Source organism: Cyanistes caeruleus, chromosome 3, assembly GCF_971803275.1.
Source record: "Cyanistes caeruleus chromosome 3, bCyaCae1.hap1.1, whole genome shotgun sequence".
NCBI classification, from domain to species: domain Eukaryota; kingdom Metazoa; phylum Chordata; class Aves; order Passeriformes; family Paridae; genus Cyanistes; species Cyanistes caeruleus.
The window spans coordinates 46804845-46825228 of NC_141703.1; the positions used below are offsets into that span (position 1 = coordinate 46804845).

Sequence of the window (20384 nt, forward strand, 5' to 3'; positions counted from 1 at the left end):
CTTAGTAAGGTCGAAGTGTCTCATAGGTTAACCATGCTTTGAGCAGGAGCTTCAATTCTAGACAGCTCCTGTGTTCCCTTTAAATTTGATTGATTTATAAATTCAAAAAACATTTTTCATCACCATTGCTATTTATCTGGATTCCATTATCTGTATTAATTAATTAATCATGTCTGTGACATTTTTAAGGTTAACAAACCTTTCTTTAAAACACATAGGTTGGTTTGTTTTTTGTCTAAAGAAAGTAAAGTATAAAGGGGAGGCAATTACCAATTTTTTCCTATTACAGGTGTTTTTCAGGCTGTCCTGAAACTTCTGAAAGTTTACTTGTAGGTATAAGTTTACATCTGTAATTTATTTTGTGCACTGAACTTATTTTGAAATGGGCACACACACACACACACACACACATATATATTATAATTTAAAAGATACATTTTCTATAAAAGGCAAAATGGCATCCTAAATATCTATTCATTTACATCTCTAATTTGGATCTATGTTTATTATTCATTAAGTCAGAATCATTATGGATTAGGTACAGTTGAAAAAAACTTTTCACATACAATTTCATACAATTCGATTATTTATTTTTTTCCTGTTTCTGTTGACAGAAATTCTGTTGACAGAATTAGTTATGAAGTTCTTGTTTTCTAATATGTTTGCCTCTACAAATGACAAGAACTTGGTATGAAAGAGAAAAACAAAACAAAACACAAGGCAAACACCTTCTACTTAACTATTCCTTTTAATTTTTCCATATTCCAGAGATGATGTTCTACCTGTGTAATACATTCTTTCCACCTGAAATGCATGTATGTAATTAAATGATCCCAGTTACACTTTTGGCATTTGCTTGAACACTCAGATGAAAAAACATTCTCTTTCAAAAATAATTTCTAAATATTTTCTAAATATTTTCTAAAACTCAGAAGAGGCTGCAAAACTAGTCAGAATGAAATTACAGTAAATCTAGTTGTATTGAGGCCTGGGAAAGTCATAGTATCACTATACTAGTGATACTAGATAGGTCTCTGTGTGGACTTCTCAAAATCTAAAGATGGGAGATGCTTTGGAATAGAAACAGGCTTTGTCTCTATATGATGTCTACATAATTTTCCCGTTAATAGAGAACAATAGGTTGCAATGGAGGATAGCTTGGAAACTCAGAAAGATATGGGAGGCAGAACAAAGAATGACTTGCACCAATAGCCCAGTTCAGAGGCCAATACATAATGAAGACAATCACACCTTGCCACGTGTAGTTTTCAGCTGTACTCTGAAGATGGAATCCAAGGCGTAAAAGTTCTGTGTTGAGACTGGGACTCAGTTGTCTTCAGTGATCAAAAGTGTCTCGCTCCCCTGGATCCATGGTACTGGTCCAGCTGGGACCAGAGGGACTGGGGAGGCACAGGACGTGAGAGAGGATGTGTTTTTTAGAGAGACCTGTGCTTATATATTAGAATTGAAATCTTAAACTAGAAATCATTCTCTATTCTCCACCCACTCGACTTATTTACTAAACGTTAGATTAAATACTACAGTTCTTGCAGACCTCCCACAATTTCCTTGTGACATCAAGAATGCATTTGGGGGAAGGTTAAATATGGAGCTTTCAGATGACATACAGTACATAACAGAGTTGAACATTATGTCCGAGTAGTGGAGAATCATTGCACGAGGGTTATAATCCATTAAACTCTTTCCCTTTATCCTTTACCATATATATTACAGGCATAGAACCTATTGATCAGGCAATTTCAACCAACTACAGAATTAAATGAGACATTCTGAGGTGAAAAAAACCCATGAAATCAACAAAAATCCTCGGTGTTTAAAGGAATAGGTAGAAAATGATGGAAAGAATAAATGAATGAAGACAGGAAAATTGTCTGATAAAGTCAAAATACCATCATCTACAGCACTGGGAACTGCAAATCAATCATTTCATAATGAATTTTAAAGGAGGGAAGATAGCAATAACAAAATTACTTTTATTTGGAAAAAGAAATTAAGCTCTGACAAAAAAAAAAAAAATACAAAATTTAATTAACACTTCCTGATGCTTAATAAAGGATGTCTGAATGCTCATTAGCTTTGTATATGGGAAGTTTTAGTTTTTACATAGTTTTCTCTATAAAGTGAAAGAAAGAGATTGTGGTACAACTTTCATTTTTTAGTTCATGATAAGAGAAACTGATGTTAAATGAATAACATTAATCTAAGCACAGATATGGGAACACCTGGAAATAGGAATAACTTAGAGCAAATAAATTTGTAAATAGAAAATGGTAATTTGAAAGGTACTCATCTTAAAGTAACTGCAATTTGGATTTTTTTTGGTGAAAAACAACATTCAATATGTTTTATTATTGACTACTACATGGTTTTTCTCTCTTGATATTTTAATAACAATTTTCTATTGACATAACAGATTTTATGTGTAAAAATTGCACAATTTGTCCATTTGAGAAAGTGGCTTGACATTTCTCTTACAGGTATATATTTAAAACATGCAACAGAGAAAGTATTATAAGACACTGAGAGTTTTGTTTTGAAGTTCCTTAAACAGTCTGAATCCAATTTGGTTTTAAATGATTATAGATATATTTCTTCATTAAAGGTGAAAGCAGGTAAATAACAAATTTTCATTACAAACCTGTTATGGAGCACAATGTTGATTCATGGTAGTGATGGACAAGACACGCTGAAAACTTTGACAGGGGCCTGTTCTGGCAGAAGGTTTCTCAGCAGGGAAATATGGGCATATTGGAAGAAGAAAGTCTGCTCCAGCTGGTCAGGATCCAGATTTGTGTCATTCCAGTCTAACAAGAGTTGTCCCTGACTCCCCTGAGGTAGGGGACCAATTACAGCTGGCCCTTTCTTCAGCAGCATAAAATGATCTCTTGGTAAACATAGTTAATTAATAGGCTGACTCAGTAAATATCTACTCCTTGATATGATAGACATATAAAAAATTTTCCTTTTTGTTCAATAAAACTTAAATTGCATATTTTTACTTGAAACATTTTGTTATGATTACTATTTTCCTGGTAGCCCTTATCAGGGGAATCACTTAATAGCTACTCCAAATGTTTTCCAACCTTTTCAAACAGACAACTTTAAGGTAACCAGCCACCACAAATACAGGTTTTATTAAACTAAAAATATACAAAAAAACTTTTTCAGCTATAAGATGAGGTAAACAACTCTCTTTAGACCTGTCTTCTGGAGCTTTTGGGTTGTTTTCTTTATTTTGGTTTGCATTTTTTATTTTATGGGGTTTTTTGTTTGTTTGTTTGTTTTTGTTGCAGCTCCAAATGAGCCAGTTCAAGCCAACAGTGAGACACAACAAATGCTAGAACGTAACACTTGTACCACAACTTATGTTCTGAGTAGAAAAAAACAGGACAACAGGACAACATAACCTTAGCAAATAGGCCTTAATGCCACTTGCCAGGGGATTTTAGATTTTTTGATGTTGACATAAAGGGTTACTGCTTTGGCTTGCTGTCCCCAAGGTCACACATGAATGTTCACTATCAAGAAGGTTCTTTTCTGCTGTCCTCCACATTTGAAGTTTAGCTATTTGCACACATTGGTTCTCACTCCATCTCCTTAATGTCTTCTCATCTGTCACCAGACTGTCCCCAAGGTGAGTTCTAGGGTTTAAAATGATTAGTTATCACATGACAAAAGGCATTTAATTTTGAAAGGATTTAATTGAAGATGGGTGCAAGCCTAACACTTCTTTGCATTTATGAGTTAATGGGTTTGAACCTTTATTTTAACTCTGTCTTGTATCTACTTTTTACTTACTTTTGTGGTCTTAGTCCATATTTGGTACAATTCTATATCAAAGTATTTTAACAAGTATAATGCTATAATTTAAACAAAAATACAAGTGCAATATTGAAATATCAGTCATGAGTTAAGAAAATGTACGTCCAGAGAACTGTATTTAAAAGCACATATTTATTGTAAATAATCAGACACAATACTTAGTCTATGCCTAAATTTCTATCAACATCATTCTCAAAAAGTCTGAATCCCTGCTTCTGGCCATACTTAACAAATGTCATAAAACTGACCGTTTAAAGGTTTAGCTGGCACCTAAATGAAACTGGGATCCAAAAGCTTGATTTTTCTTTCACATGTGACAATCATATTTTTTCTAAACTCTCCCATCACCCTAAAGCAATAATTCTGGTGAACTGTAGTTCACCAATTTATGCCTGTCTTAAGGATGAGAAGGCAGGCAGGCAAAATGAGATAAAGATGAGCTAGTATTTGGGAGCAGGGGAAGAGTTAAAGTGTGGGATTTTATTGACTCTTGTCAAGTTACTTGAAACGTTTCAGCCTACTTCATGATTAAAATATGTATAAAGTACATATTATTACAGTAAAAAATATTGATATGTCTTAGTACTGAATATCTAAGTATTTATGCCATTGGAATTTCCCACAATATTTGAAAGAAAACATTGGATTTGGTGAAGAGGTCAGTCTATTTGACTAAAATTCATTGATATAATTTCCTGTTGTAGTCTAGATTTTGTCCACAGTGCTTGCACCAATTCCTAGACAAGACTTAATTTTGCTTAATGGATGTGACAAATGAAGAACAGCTTATAGTAGCATCATATTATACTGAAAAATGGACACCTAATATTATTCAGGAGAATTCTGAAAACAATTATTTAAATAAAGAATTTGGTGTTCATTATTAAATTTCAATTGTTTCACACATAAATCTCTGGTCAGTAGCACACAAAGATAGTTATGAAGTATGCCTTGCACATATATGTTTTGTGAACTTCTAATGTAACGAAACTTATTTGAACTAGTAGATGTATACACAAATGAGAAAAGAACAAATTATTTAAATCTCTACATTTTTAAAAGTCTGTCTGTCTAGTTTGAAAGAAGTACCATATAAAAATGAGTTTATTTTACTGTAATAGATCTCATTATATAAGAAAAGTATGCAGAGATATAAAGCAATTTCCTTTGTGTAGTGGTGATTCAAATCTCTCTTACTTTACATTCAAGGGCCACTGTGACATTGTGCTATCCTAACCTTGCTATATGAGAAGGATTGTATACCTAATAAAAACAAGTGATTGGATAATAAGATTAGATGTTTTGGGATGTGCTAGAATTCTGTATGCAATAACTATTACACTTATTTTTTTATGGATTTACTTTTCCCCCAGCTTAGAATATAATGACCTTTGTAACACAAAGGTTTCAATAAGTGAAGGAAAGTCAGTGATTGCTCTTTAAAATCAGTGATGACCATGCTAAATCTTATATTTGCTGGGAGAAAAATTTTCCAGTAACCACTTCTAGGTATAAAAATGCTCAGATTCTAAAAGGAAATCACATTTTTGTTTCAGACATCTGCTGTACAAATGTATAATCCAACTGTTAAAACAGCATGGATGTCATGGAGAAATTCTTCAATTGGTAAGGGATGGGGCAAATCTGTCAGGAGGTTCCCACCCACAGAAAATGAACAGGGTTCTTGAAACAAGTTCAATGACATAGTCAAAAAGAAAGATAATTTTCCCTTTGATCTTTCAGTCTATATTTTTTATTACACTTGCTATGAAATTGTGATTAACTAAACATGCCAAGAGCTCTTCTTCTGTGAATATGATTAGTCTAATGGCTCTTTGTCATTTCAATTTCACACAGAAAAAGGAAACTTCCCTGATGAGTAGAAGGAAATAAGGAAGTGTCTGTGAATACAACCTTATCTGAATATGAGTAATTACACTATTTCTCTTTGGAAATTAATATGAACAGAGTTTATTATAGTCCTCTCTTGATATGAAGGACTTACATGTCAAAATGTTGAAACAATAATAGCTTTTTCTTTTCAACTATATTTGGAATGTGTAAAGCAGTTTAAAACTTTTTTTATGTTCTTTGTTTTATTTACATATAATTTCTGGATATAGTTCTTTTCTCCCCCTTTAGATGTGAATATCCTGCTAGATGAAAATAATTTTAGAGTTCCTGCTATATGTGCTAATTTTTATTGTAAGAAAATATTCTGTGATTGATTTATAGAAGTCTTACAACAAGCATTCTGTGGCTTTTTAGAATATAATAATACACATATTTTTTGTATAATTCTAAACTTTACTATTATTTTCAAAATAGAAAATGAATTTCCACATTCAATCCTGCCTAAGAAGAATTTATCATTATCTTCTATGGATAAATCCTTCTGTAGAAGTAATGATACTAAGGAAAATCTTTAGCCTGGTAAAGACTTTAAGAAAAAGGTTTCTAGTAAACTATGTATTCTACTAGGAAATATAAGGCACAACACACAGAAAAACATTAAATCTAAATAATCATTGCTTTTGTTTCAATTACTCCAGAAAGGAATTCTGATTTCTAGTTGACACGTATTCTAAATTCTATAATGTGGATTGTGAGTTCCATTAAATCTTCCAAATCAAAATAAAAATATTAATAAGCTTCTTAATTGTTTTGGCTTACTTAAGCATACTAAACTAATGAAAAATAAATGTGAAGCTTTAATTGCCTTAAAACTTGTCTTTAACATGTACTTGTGGTTTGCCAGATGTCCACCTCACAATTTTACAGAGCTTGTTTTATCTAACTTGGTGGGGGAGTTTGACCAATCACCTCTACTGTGCAGCAGTAGAGGTTAATTATGAAAAGCAGAAGTATTTTTTGAAGTGTTTTACTTCCTTCATGATTGTTCACAGTGACTTACCAGCGTAACCATCCCTTAATACAAACAGCAAAAAGTGATAGTGCCATAAAGGAATTCACTTTAACAAAGCATGTTTTCTAGTAAATCTGTTAGATTCCACATCTGTGGCACATAATGAGGATTTTGTACAAGAGGAAGAGAGAGAAAGAATGCTAATACATTTTGAAGGAGTACATATAAAAATGATCTGGTTTTGGTAAAGATTTTTTATGTTAAGAAATGCAAAAATAAAATAGGTGAGGGGTGACACTCATATAACTCTTCCAAATAGTTTCCCCAGATACGAGAAATGTATAATAGGAATTATTTTTATTTGGGGGTGGACTTTTTTTAAATATTTTAAAAAATTTATATGTCAGAATGTAACTACTGAAGAATAAAATCATGGCAATTTGACTTGACACAAATAGAGATAAATATAAAAGGCATTTCTAAAGTTTACAAGGGAAAGGTAAACTTTCTTAAGTAAGATGATTTTCGTTTGATAATTGAAGAAGTAATTCATCCTAACATCAAGAAGCTGTGTGATAAAATAACATTAGTATAAAAAAACAGTCGGAAAAAATGTTAATGAAGTTTAGTATAGTGGTTCTCACACTGTGCTTCATGGTCACTGGAGACATCTCTGATCAAATTTGTCATCTCTGATCAAATTTGCCAACTTGGCTCTTTCCTTTTTCCAGACTACATTCATTTACAAAAATATGTTTTATTAGTAAGCAGTGCCTTTAATTAATCCAGTGATATCATATTAATGAATGACAAACATGTCATTTTATGAATGGCTGAGGGACACCAGCTGAAAAGTTTGGTAGCTCCAGGAATAAAAGTTTTCAGAGTTTTCTTGATTTTCACAAAGTCTAGTAGAAAACTGATTAGGTAGACATATTCCTTTTTATAAGAAATTGCCTTTTTTTTACAAGCCACTACATGATAGCTTGCTACAAAATAGCAACCTCACTGAGGAAGCTTTTCTGATAACAAAAGGTATATTTTCAATATAAGTCTATTAATATTTTACAAATATACAGGTTATTTCTTTAAATTAAATTAAAGGATTTCATTCTGAAGTTTGTTTATCACCCATTATTAGAATAATGTATATATTGCAACCTTTCAAAGCATAATATGTAACACAAATGACATAGTAGTTCAGGAGACTGGCCTTGCATTCTGGATTGACCTGACTTCTTTTTTTCCTCAGGTGCTTAACGGTATTTCTTGTTGAACTTCAAGGAATGCTTACTATATAAATTGATGGTATTTTTCTTCTTTTAGGGAATTGTCCTTCTAACCATTTTGTTCCGAGAAAAGGTATGTCTGCTTCACATCCGATAACAAATTAAATATTTACTGACATCTTTGAAAAGAGGTTAGTGGGCCTGGTCCTGAGCCTGACACTGTCACAAGAAGAGCTGTAATGTAAATAGATCCTTGCAGAAGTACACAGTGACTTGAACTACATGGGAAATCAGTTTTTATAGTAAGCCCTCTCCATCCCTGCCATGCTCATGCACTTACAAATGAGTAAACATATCCATCTGGCATGTTGTCAGCTGAGAATACTCAGAAATACAGGGAAGATATTCTTTCAACCCTGATTTCCCCTGTTTCTACTAACAAAAATCAGAGAAGACATGCAGACATCTAAATACACTACGAGTATCCTGACAGATTCAGAATAAACCCTCAAGGTCTTTGTAAGATCATAAAAATGTAAAATAATTTAGATTGGAAGGCCCTTCTGGAGGTCCCATTCTACCATTCCTTCCTCAAAGCAAGAGCAAACTTCAGAAGTAGATCAGATGGCCTAGAATCCTGCTCAGTTAAGTCTTGGGTGTCTTATACATTGTATGTGTCACCACCTCCTTTGAAGCTCACTATTTCTTTATATTGACATTTTATTCCTGATTCAGATAGACAAATTCAGGTGTACAACTCAGTAACAGGGACGGACATCTGATGCCATTTGATATGACCTAGCCATGAGACCTGTCTCCACCTGCCAGAAGAGCATGGGTCTCTCACAAAGTCTCATAATGTACTACACAGACCTGTGTGGATGGCCTGAGTAGCAAAGGGGTCAGTCAAGAAGTCATTGTATTCAGCCTAATTTATCAGTTTAGGACTGAAGTATTTAGAGTTAGATGTCTAAGGAATTAAAACATTAAGTTCACAAAAAAGTTTTTTTCCTTTTCTTGATTACCTGTGCCAGGATGGGTAAATCATTCCTTCACTAATAGGAGTGATCTCATTACACTGCCTAACTGCCAGGTGGCTGGGACAGGTAAACTAAATCCCATCTTGTATGACCTACATGTGTCAGGAGCATTACCTCAACTCCTACACATTGGCTTTGAAAAGTCTTCCTGAGAAATGACACTAGAATATCACCCATTTTGTGTTATGGATGTATTTATATTGACAATTTTTTGCCTTGATCTAAAAAAGTGACCAAGATTTATTTATTGTCTGATTGGTGAAGATAACACACAGAGACTCCCTGATAAGCTTTGGTGTTTTAATTAATATTATGTACAAACAATAACCTTCCTTAGAAATGTCATACAGAAACTTCTAATAAAATATGTGAATACTTGCTCTCATTGCATGTTTTATGAGATGCATATGCATCTCATTATATGCAGGTTGCATGCATTTATGTGATTTTTATTTCATGGGAGATGCAAATTATTTCTGCTTTCATTTTTGGTTTCGGCTTTTGCCATCCTTGCTCCTTTTTTTCGCACAGTTATATGCATTTAAAAGGCATTTGTACATCTTGGAAATAACATTTTGACTAAGTGGGCTACTTGAAAATATTTTAAACATTAGGGAATTCAATTTTAATAATGCAGGGAGCAAAGGTGTGCTCCTTAGGAATAAAGGTGTACTCTTTAGAATCTATTAGAAACGTCACATAGTTCAAGAGCTCCCTCTTCTGACACCAAACATATCAGAATATTTAGTCTAAAAGAAAATCTCCTGGAAGGTAATTAAATGGCTCTGTGACTCTCAAAGTTTACATTTTTTAACCTTTTTTTTTTTCTTGTCCAGGTCAAACCTGAGATTCTATACAGGTTTTTTACTTTAAAAAAAGCAATGCAAATGCTGACTTACAGCCACCTACTTTTAGCAAATCATACATTTCTTAACTGGGAATTTTTTTTCCAAAGTAGTAGTAGCAGTTCACCATTTTATTATTGATATTGTCAAACCAGCAATAAAATATTATTTATAATATATATGTGTACATATATATATATATATATATATATATTTATATGGTGGGACAGGACCACTGAAGTGCAGTGGAGAACAATCACTTTAATGCTTTAAGCATCAGTCACAAGCATCATTTTATTGAATGTAAAAATTGGGTGAGATTTTCAACTCTGTGAACAATTTTAGTTCCCTAGGTGATGTTAGAATGATATGGATGTTAAGCTATGTATAAATATGCAAGTAATGAAGAATTCTGCAGTATTGTTTTCCCAGGCTAGAATCCAGAATCCAATATTAGAATTTAGATTTCTGTTCCAAAGCACATGGGGACACAGAATTCAAAATGGCACCCAGGACCAACAAGATAACTAACAGCTGCTGCCAACAGCCAACATTCTTGTTGAGGGTCCATTCAAAGATAGAAACTGGGAAAGTATGGTGAAATTTTCCTTCAATTCCCCACATGTTATTTACTTGGAGGTGCTGCACTGGAGATACAGTGCCCCAGAAAACAGCTACTAGTCCTAAATCAACCAAAAGCAGAGGGTCCTTCTTCCCTCTGCAAATTATCTTATTTTCTTGTTCTCAAGTTTAGTTTTCTTTTTCATGAATTAAATACTTCTTTTGCATGTAAGAGAGCAAGGTGCCATTCTTCCCTTCAATAAGTCCTGAAGAGGGGCAAAAAAAGATAAGTTATGCATATCCTACATGGCTTAAATACTAAATCCAGGAAGAAGTTCCAGCCCCCTAAAACCTGACCATAAATAAAGCATTTGACTCTTGGAGAAATTTCAAATGTCTCTTTCTCCCCCTTCAGCATTTTTAATGTTTGTTCTTTGAAGTATCTGAAGCAGGAGGCCTGATTGGATATTTTAGCATTCTCTGTATGCTGAATTGAGTTTTACTCTTGGAAACAGACCTGTATTAAGTGCATTGGTACTTAATGGTGAGAACTAGAAATAGACAGGCTCTGAGAACAAATTTTTTCATGGCAACATCTGCTTAGTTGAAAAGAAATAGGTGGACCATTTCACTTTCTGGGGCAGGGGTGAAAGTCTATCACATTCAATCCATTCAGTCAAAATAATTGCAAAAATGTTTCCTTATGACTGTGTAAACATGATGTGCATGTCACAATATTTAGTCACACCAGGATCAACACATTTTTACATTTGTGCAAAAGAAGGTCCCTCATGACACTATTGATTTAAATAAAGAAAACTAGAGGTCTATCAGATACAATATACTCAAGCAGAACTACATTTTTTTTAAAAAAAAAAGTTCTAGTTTTAGATTCTAAATTTAGCTTAAAACACTGCTTTTTTGAAAGCATTATCAAACTCATGTTCATTTGACAGGTATGAGCAAGGCTGGGTAAAGAATTTGTATTACCTTGTTAACACAGTGTAACACAGTGTTACACATCAGGAAACAAACTGTGCAATAAATAATTTGATCTGCAGAAAGGCTTACAAGTTCTTCTGTAGTCAGAATCATAGTCTCACAGAATTTGTAGATACATACATAAGCATGTTTCCTTACAGAGTAATATTCTTCCTACATATTTTCCTACTCTTTTATATTCCTGAATATTTCCTTAGCTGATCCTCAGCCTAGAGCCTTTATTATTTCTTTTCTTTATCTTCAAAGATTCTGACAACTTTTTGGTTTAGATATATAAAATAAGCATATGTTTTTATGGGAGTTTTTGCTATTTTAGGATTCTCTTCAAGTCTTTATCTTTGGTGTGCTACTTGTTTCCTCAGTTCTAAAGTTAAGTCTTATAATTTAAACCTCATACCTTAAATCTTAATGAGTTCAAATATCCGTCAATCAAAAAGGCTCAGCTATTAATTCCAGTCTTAACACAGAGTTTTGAGACCTAGTTTCATCATCAGCCTATTATTAGGCTCCTGCCTAATAATAATAATAATATCTTGAAATAATAATAATATCTTGAAATATTCTGTTTTTGAAAAACCTCTGAGAGAATGTCAAAGCAGTGACAGCCCATCTCAGTGAGCAGGAACTCCTTTTGACACGCACTGCTCATTCAGAGCCTTACAGAAACTCCAGCAAATAGCAGATAAAAGGCAACAAAGGTCAGCTTTTAATCCACCTTTTGGTGTAATTTTCTGTTTCAGATGTCCACCATCCCAATGCACACACAAATTTACTGACACTGTTACCACCTTTCTGAGAATTAATCCTAGACATCTTGTGAGAAACAGAAGGAAGTGAAAGAAGGAAGTTATAAATAGACAATTAAAAGCAGCATAGTCATGCTATTAAAAAATAAACACACAAGCGTGAATTAAATATTTATATTCACATTTAAAGAATAACTGATAAATAAAATATATATATATAAAAAAAGAGATAGATGTATTTCCTGAAATGAACTCTCTTACTAGCTTAAAATAAATATTGTTATCCACAAAATGATTAGTATTACAACCTTGAACATGGTGGTTTAATGACCAAAACCTCAGTACCTAGATAAGAAAATTTATTTGTTTGGAGTCTGAAACCATAAAGTTTCAAAATAATGATTTTATAGGGATGTTTTTATCCAGAGTAAATGATTATTGATAACACATGCTTTATAGGAAGAACTGTTCTGGACTAAAGAAACATTTACTTCATTGTGTTACTGATTATGTTATGTTTCATAGTGTTTTTAGCAATAGAAACCACTTTTATAAATTGTTGCCTCAAGGAATTTCATTTTGTAAGGTGTCTTAGGATGGTTTGGTAAGAACTACTACTTTTCTTGAAGTGACAATGACTCCTTTGGGGCACTGCATAAATTTATTATGAAGCACTGTAATGAATAATAAAACTGTATTATTGAACTAAAAATTATTAGGGAACATTCATCACTTTCTTCTGTCCCAAAATCATATAGAAAACTGCAGCATCAGTGTGAAATCTTGTGAATGCAGGATGCTTTGGATTAGAATGCATCACTCTGACATTTATTTCATTTATAATGGAAAACATAAAGTAGATAGTGGTCTTTGAGATTGCCTCTCCTAGAAATCCTGAAGTACACAGCAATTTCATCCTTAAGCAACGTCCTTCCTCAGTCTTTTACAACGTTCTGGTTTTACATAAAATCCTTGCACAAGTGAAGACACATGATAGATACCTTGAACCTATCCTAGAAAAATATGTTGGGTTTGCAGCTGACACGTGCTTCTGCATATTGACACATTGAGTTGAGAACAGTACAAAGATCTCTCATTGAACCTCCTCCATTTTACTGTAACTGTTACATTGAAGTTTCATCACAACAATTTAGAAATCTAAGGAAAACTCCTTTGAGATTTCCCTCTCCTTCCAGTTTTAATATAGCAATTCTGATAATCTTGTGGGTTAGGGCAGTGTAGCACAATCTCTCTGCCAAGCCTCATTATTTCATGCCCCAGAGAAACTCCAGCCTGCTGTTGGCAGAATTTGTCTCCTCAATGGCAAATATGGGAATTAATGCAGCCTCGTAATATAAACAAACCATCCCCCAGTACAATGGCAGACTTCCCCTGGTCTCATCCTAACTGAACTACCCAATAAACTACACCTACCCTTTCTGGTCAAAAAGCCACTTTTTGAGCAGAAAAGAATTGAGAAGAATTTCTCAAGCCCATGTCAAGGAATAAAAAAATCAAGTTTAGCAACACTGGTCCAAGAGATATGTCTAAACCAATATACTTTAAAGCACTCCTAGTGTCCCTGGAATAGGTAGAGGAGTTGTAATATATATGTTGTAACCAGAATCAGCCAAAACCCAGGAGGATATGGAACCTAGGAGCTCCATATATTGGCTCATACCATACAAATCCAAGTACTGGAACTCAACAGGATTTTTAGGGCTCTCTGGCCAAACTTTGTTATATGTACAATGAGTTTCACTACACAAGAGCTAAGGAACACATCTACCTGCTCACCTGAGATCATAATTTGTAGTAGACTAGCCAATTAATTAGCTTCATGCCAAAAGCATCTTCTTGCTCCTAGGTTTTTCTTCCTGGCCATCTTAAGAATCCAACTTCTTGTAGCTGTAACACAGGGTACCGCAAAAATGTTTAAAGGAGTACTGTATTCACTTCCTCTTAGCATCTTTCTTGTTGACCATCTTCACATATGCTTGGTGTTTTCATCCATCTGCCTTTGGCAGTAGTACCTGCACAGTGGTGAGTCATAAAAAGTTCTAAAGCAGCCCACCTGCCAATCTGGTAGGTAAGAATATGTCGGCTTTCTCTGTTTGCCATTTTTTCTACTTTATCTCATTTTGACAAAAAAAACCAAACAGTTTCCTTGGCACTGTTTCTTTCTGATTCTTCTACCCTAATGAACATGTGTTTTATTACTATTCTATTCATCAAAATCATATTTTTTGATGTCATGAATAGATCATACATTTTTTAAAGATTCCAACACCTATTCATATAGAAGAAAAAAAAGACTTGATATTTGAAAATGTCACTTAATACAGAGTTTGTGAGTTTTAAATAATTTTACACAGTGTGAGAAAGTTAAAATGTTATTTTATTAAAAATTGAGGGGGTTGGAAAATCTCACTTTCTCTTTTTCTTTTGAAGAAAAGAATACAAAATAATTTTCCACTTTGTTTAACAAAGAGAACAAAAAGGTGTTACAGGATTTCACCAGAATGCATGAAGTAAAAACTCTTCTGAGTCCCTCAGGGGGAAGAAAAATCCTGAGATTGAATTAAAGCCTTTAGAGTTAAAGACTTTAGAGAAACTTAAATATATTAAGCCATAGATAAAAAGTAAGAATGTAAGTTTTAGTCTTAAGTAAGTAGAAATATAACGTAAATGCCTTAAAACTCTGTCTTAGCTAGTGAAAAGCCCTAAGGCCTAGTTTAAATTTCAGTAATGATACCCTTCAGTGATGCAACAATGTCCCAGACACAATGAAAACATAGCTTGCATTCTTAGAGAAGATAGGACTATTCACTTAAATAGATAATGTTCCATATAGAGGATTTAGGTAAAACTGGCACCGCTTTCTTGAATTAAGAATTAAGCTTAGATTGGTGTAGAAAAAAGTTTTAGAATAGTGTTTTTAGCTGATTGGATGATTTACAAATTTAATCATCTGTATTGAGAAGAGGCACACACATACACACACAAAAGAAGAAGAACCATCAGCAGCACCATCATCATCATCCGAAGACGAATTACTGCAACTGCTTCTGCTACCCAGACCAACAGAACTCTACGCTGGGAAGCTGCTGCTCAGAATTTGGGACTGTATACCAAAAGCTTTTAGCAAGGGCTTTAACTCTCTGAGCTCTTTGCCTTCGAGACTGATGCATTTATATAGTAAACATCTTTATTGCAACCACCAACTGCTCTTGTCTGCTTAAAGACCTGGAGAAAACCATGAAAAACTCAACAACCAGGATCATGTTTTTTTTCAGAAAACTTGGATATCATGTGGTGTCATGAGGTGACTTTACCTTTAAGGTGGTTGTGAGACCTAAGGAAGTTGAAGTTGCTGGGGACTGATGGGAGTCTTTTCTCCTGACCAATTATTGGCCATTACTGGGAATTGACAGCAATTTTAACCATTGAAAAGGGAGATTAACTTGTGAACCCTACCTTAAGATGTAAAGTCAGGGCACTTTGGCTCTCTTTGTTTCCTGGCTGTGAAAAGTAACAGAGGTCTGGCTGGCCTCCCGTTCCCTGCCCAGGCCATGCGGCCCCGTGGGGCAGGGGCTGGGCTGGGCCCAGCAGCTCCCGGCCGGGAGATGGGGCCTGTGGGGCTTGCCCTGGGCTCTGGCCGGGCCAGGCCGGTCCCTGGCTCGGCTGCAGTGACGTAATTCACCGGGGACTGCTGAGTAAAGGAGAAAAAGCTCTCGACCTGCAGCGAGCTAAAGCGGTGACTACACTTTCCAGAACAGCCATGGGGAATTTTCTGTCACAGACAGCTCCAGCTCCTGCACCGGCAGAGGTCACAAAGCCATCTACAAAGCCTGGGCAAGATTTTAAACTTTTCATTTCTCAGATGAGACTTGAAGATTAATCCTTTTATCTGGAGAGAGAAAAAAAGAGTGATCAACATGTAAAGAGACTTTATAAAACTATCAGAGACAAGAAAGAAAAGAAGCTTCAGGAAAGGTAGAGAATCAAGAAGATGCTTTAATTAAGATGAAATATTTTTCTGTTAAAGCTATGGAGATGGACAATAAAGTCCTGAAAGAACTCCTTTACTTCATGACCATATATAGGGAGGAATAGAGTGTTCAAAGTGAAAATTTCGAGTAAAAAGTAGAGTGATTGTGATATAGTGAAGTGCTGGAAACAGTGAAGCAAAAATTTGAAGCCTTGGGGGGCAATGAGAAAAACTGTTTTCTAGTGAAGCTCACAGAGACAGATGAAGAAGACTTTAGCCTTTGGATAACTCATCCTTAAAATGCCATCCCTAGACTCATGGCCCATACACACCTCAGAGTGATGTGTAATGGGAGGAGTGAGCTCTGATAACAGCAGCTCTGGGCAGCTGACATCAGGGCAATGGAAAACTATAACAAAAGTTTTCTTGTGAGAAACTCCATAAATTAACAGAAAGAAACTTCTGTTTCTCTACAAAGACTGGTGAAAAGATTGTAGCAGGAATTGGGTCTGTTTTAACCACCAAACTTCCAAAGCTTTGTCTCTGTTGTCATGTGAACAAGGGAATAGTGGGTAGATAGAGGATAAAAAATGTTTTTCTGGAAGTTTATTCTGGTGTTCTTATTATTGTGGTTTGTCAATAAACTTTCTTTATTCCTTTTAAGTTTTATGCCTGTTTTGCTCTTGTTCTAATCCATATCTCACAGCAAGAAATAAGTAATTTTTTTAGTTACTGGTTTAAAACCACGACACATGGATACTGTGATGTACTGTGCATCATAGTATGGTGCTAATCTTTGTCAGAGTAAAGAGACTTCATCATTACAACATAACTACTTTTCATAGAATATATATATTTATTTCTTGCATATGTGTGAAAATGTATATAAATATTTTTGAAAATTAAGTCATGTCATAATCTGACTAGTTTATGGAAATCGATGATGAGCCTGGCTTTACCACTTGGGTTTATTCAGAGGTAAGAACTGTTAAAAGTTGTTAGTCTGGGACTTCTATTGTAAATAAGAAATAACATTATGGACTCATTATAAACTATTTATAAAATTTAAGCTATTTAAGAAAATTAAACTGGAATCTCAATGTTTTTTTAACTATTATAATTGTAAGATATATTATGAGAATGTATCACCTCCCTCTTCAGTGAGACTGCTTTTATATCCTAGTTTCTGTATTCAAACCTTCCTTCAAGCTATAATTTAGAAATGCAGTCGAATTATATTAAGAAAAGTTAAGCACAGGTTGGTGAAGGAAAAAATGTAAATTCTTTCAAGAAAAGAAAATTCTTAGCATCTGTAATTTTGTTAAAGGTGTTTTTTTTTAAAAAAATCCATTTATAAAATTCCTTTAAAATAATTTAGAAAGAGGAATTATTATATACTTGCCAACAGAAGGTATAAGCTGTTTTTTTTCTGTAAAATTTGCAGCACCTCAGTGTGACAAGGTAACACATTTTTAAATGGTTTCTTAAAGAAATTATTTTATTTATAACAATGAATAACACAGTTTTGACTTTCTTGTATATTCCCTGCATAAACTGTGCAACCATTAATTTTAGTCTTCAATGCTATCTGAATTTCTCCCTTTTAGAAAAGCAAATGCAGGTTTCTTGTGACAAGGAACAGACTGGCAGCTTTTCCAATAACTGTACCCTAAACTTTCACATAAATGGCAAGAGAAGTTAAATAATCTTGAAAAACTGTCAGAAGGTATCATATAATGTGGATAGTGCTTGTCAGTTTTATTTTACAGCTGATTTCCCAATTGCAAAGCAAAACTTTGGTTGATACTAAGCAAAATATGTTTTGCATTACTAATTGACTCCAAACATTTTGTTTCCAAAAGGAGACAGGGCCTAGCTGAGTTTAAATCTTTTTGTGACCTTAGTGTTGACAGCTCCTAATTTTTATGATTTTTTTTCCGGCAGAGACTGGAAGGTTGTAGTTTCTCTGTGTTCCATTACTGATCCAAACTCCAAAAACTCCATCATTATAAATTATAGAAACCTTTTGGCCAGTATTAAGTCAAAACACTTCTAATGGTCTTCTACATTTCATTACAAGCACTGACACTCTTTTAAACTCTGGACACACTACAACATTGTAAAGCAAGGCTTCTAATTGCTTTACCAGTTTGCTGTAACTCTGGTGCAATATGAAAAACCAACAAGGATTGTGAACTCGGTACTCGCAAATTGGTGAGCACACTACTTTCTAAGTCAATACTTTCATACATTCACATCATCTTCATCTGTCATCTCCTTGTGCTTTTATAACATTTTAGAAAGAGGTTGATGACTATGACAGAACTTAAATTATTTCTTTTTTTTTTACCAAAATGGACAAGAAGTATTCAGGTAGTGACTTACTGCAATCCACTTGGGGCAGACACTAGTTGATGAGGAATCCTAGAACCTTAGTACAAAGAAATGATACTGTAGACATTTATTTACCTATGTCTTGATCCTCAGTAGCCCAGGATAAATCATTCCCTCTGCTTTGTAAGCTAGACTCCTCAGTTAAGAAGCTCAGATTGCCTGCTATTAATCACTTAAATATGTACACTTTTTACATGCATAAGTTTAAACACATATACATGTAATCATCTTAAGCAAATAAAAATAACAATTTTGTCCTACTGAGAAGCACATAGAGTTTTCTAAGAGTGTAGGAATGAGCCAGCAGATATGTTCTTTTGACTATGCATCAAAAGAGATATCTCCAAATCCTTATCGCATAAGGATTGCAATAATTTCGTAATTAACTAATATGAGTAAATATAGGGAAATGCATGATCAGTTAGTGCTAGCACCCTAGCCAATTGATGGTCCTTAGTATATTACAGCATTCTTCTGCTAACAGTTTGACACCCATGAAAAGAATGCAGCAGGATTCATATATATATATATATACATACATCAGAAAACTTATTCCATGATACAAATCATGCTTCCTAGATGTTCTCTGAATCTTACATAACTTTTGTCTACCTAATTGCAGGCTAAGTTCATTTTTAAAACAATTCTAAGAGGAACTATACATACATACAGGAAAAAAGGAAAGAAAAGAAGTAATGAAGTGCAGAAGGAAGGAAGTGCAGAAGAAAGAAAGAAAGAAAGAAAGAAAGAAAGAAAGAAAGAAAGAAAGAAAGAAAGAAAGAAAGAAAGAAAGAAAGAAAGAAAGAAAGAAAGAAAGAAAGAAAGAAAGAAAGAAAGAAAGAAAGAAAGAAAGAAAGAAAGAAAGAAAGAAAGAAAAGAAGAAAGGAAGAAAGGAAGAAAGAAAGAAAGAAAGAAAGAAAGAAAGAAAGAAAGAAAGAAAGAAAGAAAGAAAGAAAGAAAGAATAAAAAATGTAAGCAGTCTAGAGAAATGTAGTTGCCTTATCAATCAGGGTCCAAGGTCTGTGGCTCAAGCCTAGTCTGTGCAATCTGTCACAAAAAACAGATGTAAATAAGGGGAGCAAATATCAACCACACAGAATGAATATTATCATGCTGGTAGTGCCCAATTTCATGTGAAATGTTTCACAAATATAGTTTCCATTGTAAATAGATTTATGCAGGACTGTCCACTCACTCATATGTTTATTTCTGCAGTATGCATGTGTTGGATATTTCTCTTCATCTCTGATACCCTTTTCTGAAAATAGAAGCTAAAAGCAAAAATTTTCTCACAGAGAAAAGGAAATATAGTTATGGGTGTTAATAGCTGACTTATCTGTCATAGAATTCCTTCATTCCTTCATTCCATTAATTCCATCAGCTTTTATCTGTAGACTGACCAAAAAATTTGTATGAATTTACATTATAGCATCTGGAAGAGGCAGGGTAAATGGCAGCTCAGATGTCCTTGTCAGAAACAAAGCAAATGTATCAACATATGTTTAAAAATACTATTGATGAGTAAAAGAAGACAATAAATAGAAAAAAAATAAAGACAAAATAAAAGAGGAAGGTAAATTACAGAAGGCTGTCATGAATGTACAGACATAGTGCAGACCTTTCATTTGAGGGAAAAAAAGAAAGTTGCAAGCAACAGTTCAAAGTAATGGAATACTCCTTTAAAAAGGAAAAAGATGAGATGAAAGTGGAAGTATAGGTAGGAAAGAAATGATGAAGCAAAGACCTGAGGTGACAGGAGAGGGATAATAGGGTAGGAGAGGAGAGCAGCAGTCAAACCATATTGCATAATGTTAGAAGAAAAGAGGCTAGAATAAAAGAGAATAAGTTAAATATAAATAAAAAACCC

General features: G+C 34.0%; 1 long non-coding RNA gene across 1 annotated transcript; it reads right to left on the bottom strand.

Moving 5' to 3' along the window:
- Nucleotides 1-595: 595 nt before the first annotated feature.
- LOC111926258 (uncharacterized) lies at nucleotides 596-15733 on the bottom strand. Its single transcript, XR_002862803.2, has 3 exons — nucleotides 15610-15733; nucleotides 13930-14040; nucleotides 596-3662 (listed from the first exon to the last, which is right to left on the bottom strand). It is a non-coding gene; the product is annotated as an uncharacterized LOC111926258 (long non-coding RNA).
- Between the last annotated feature and the right edge of the window lie 4651 nt (nucleotides 15734-20384).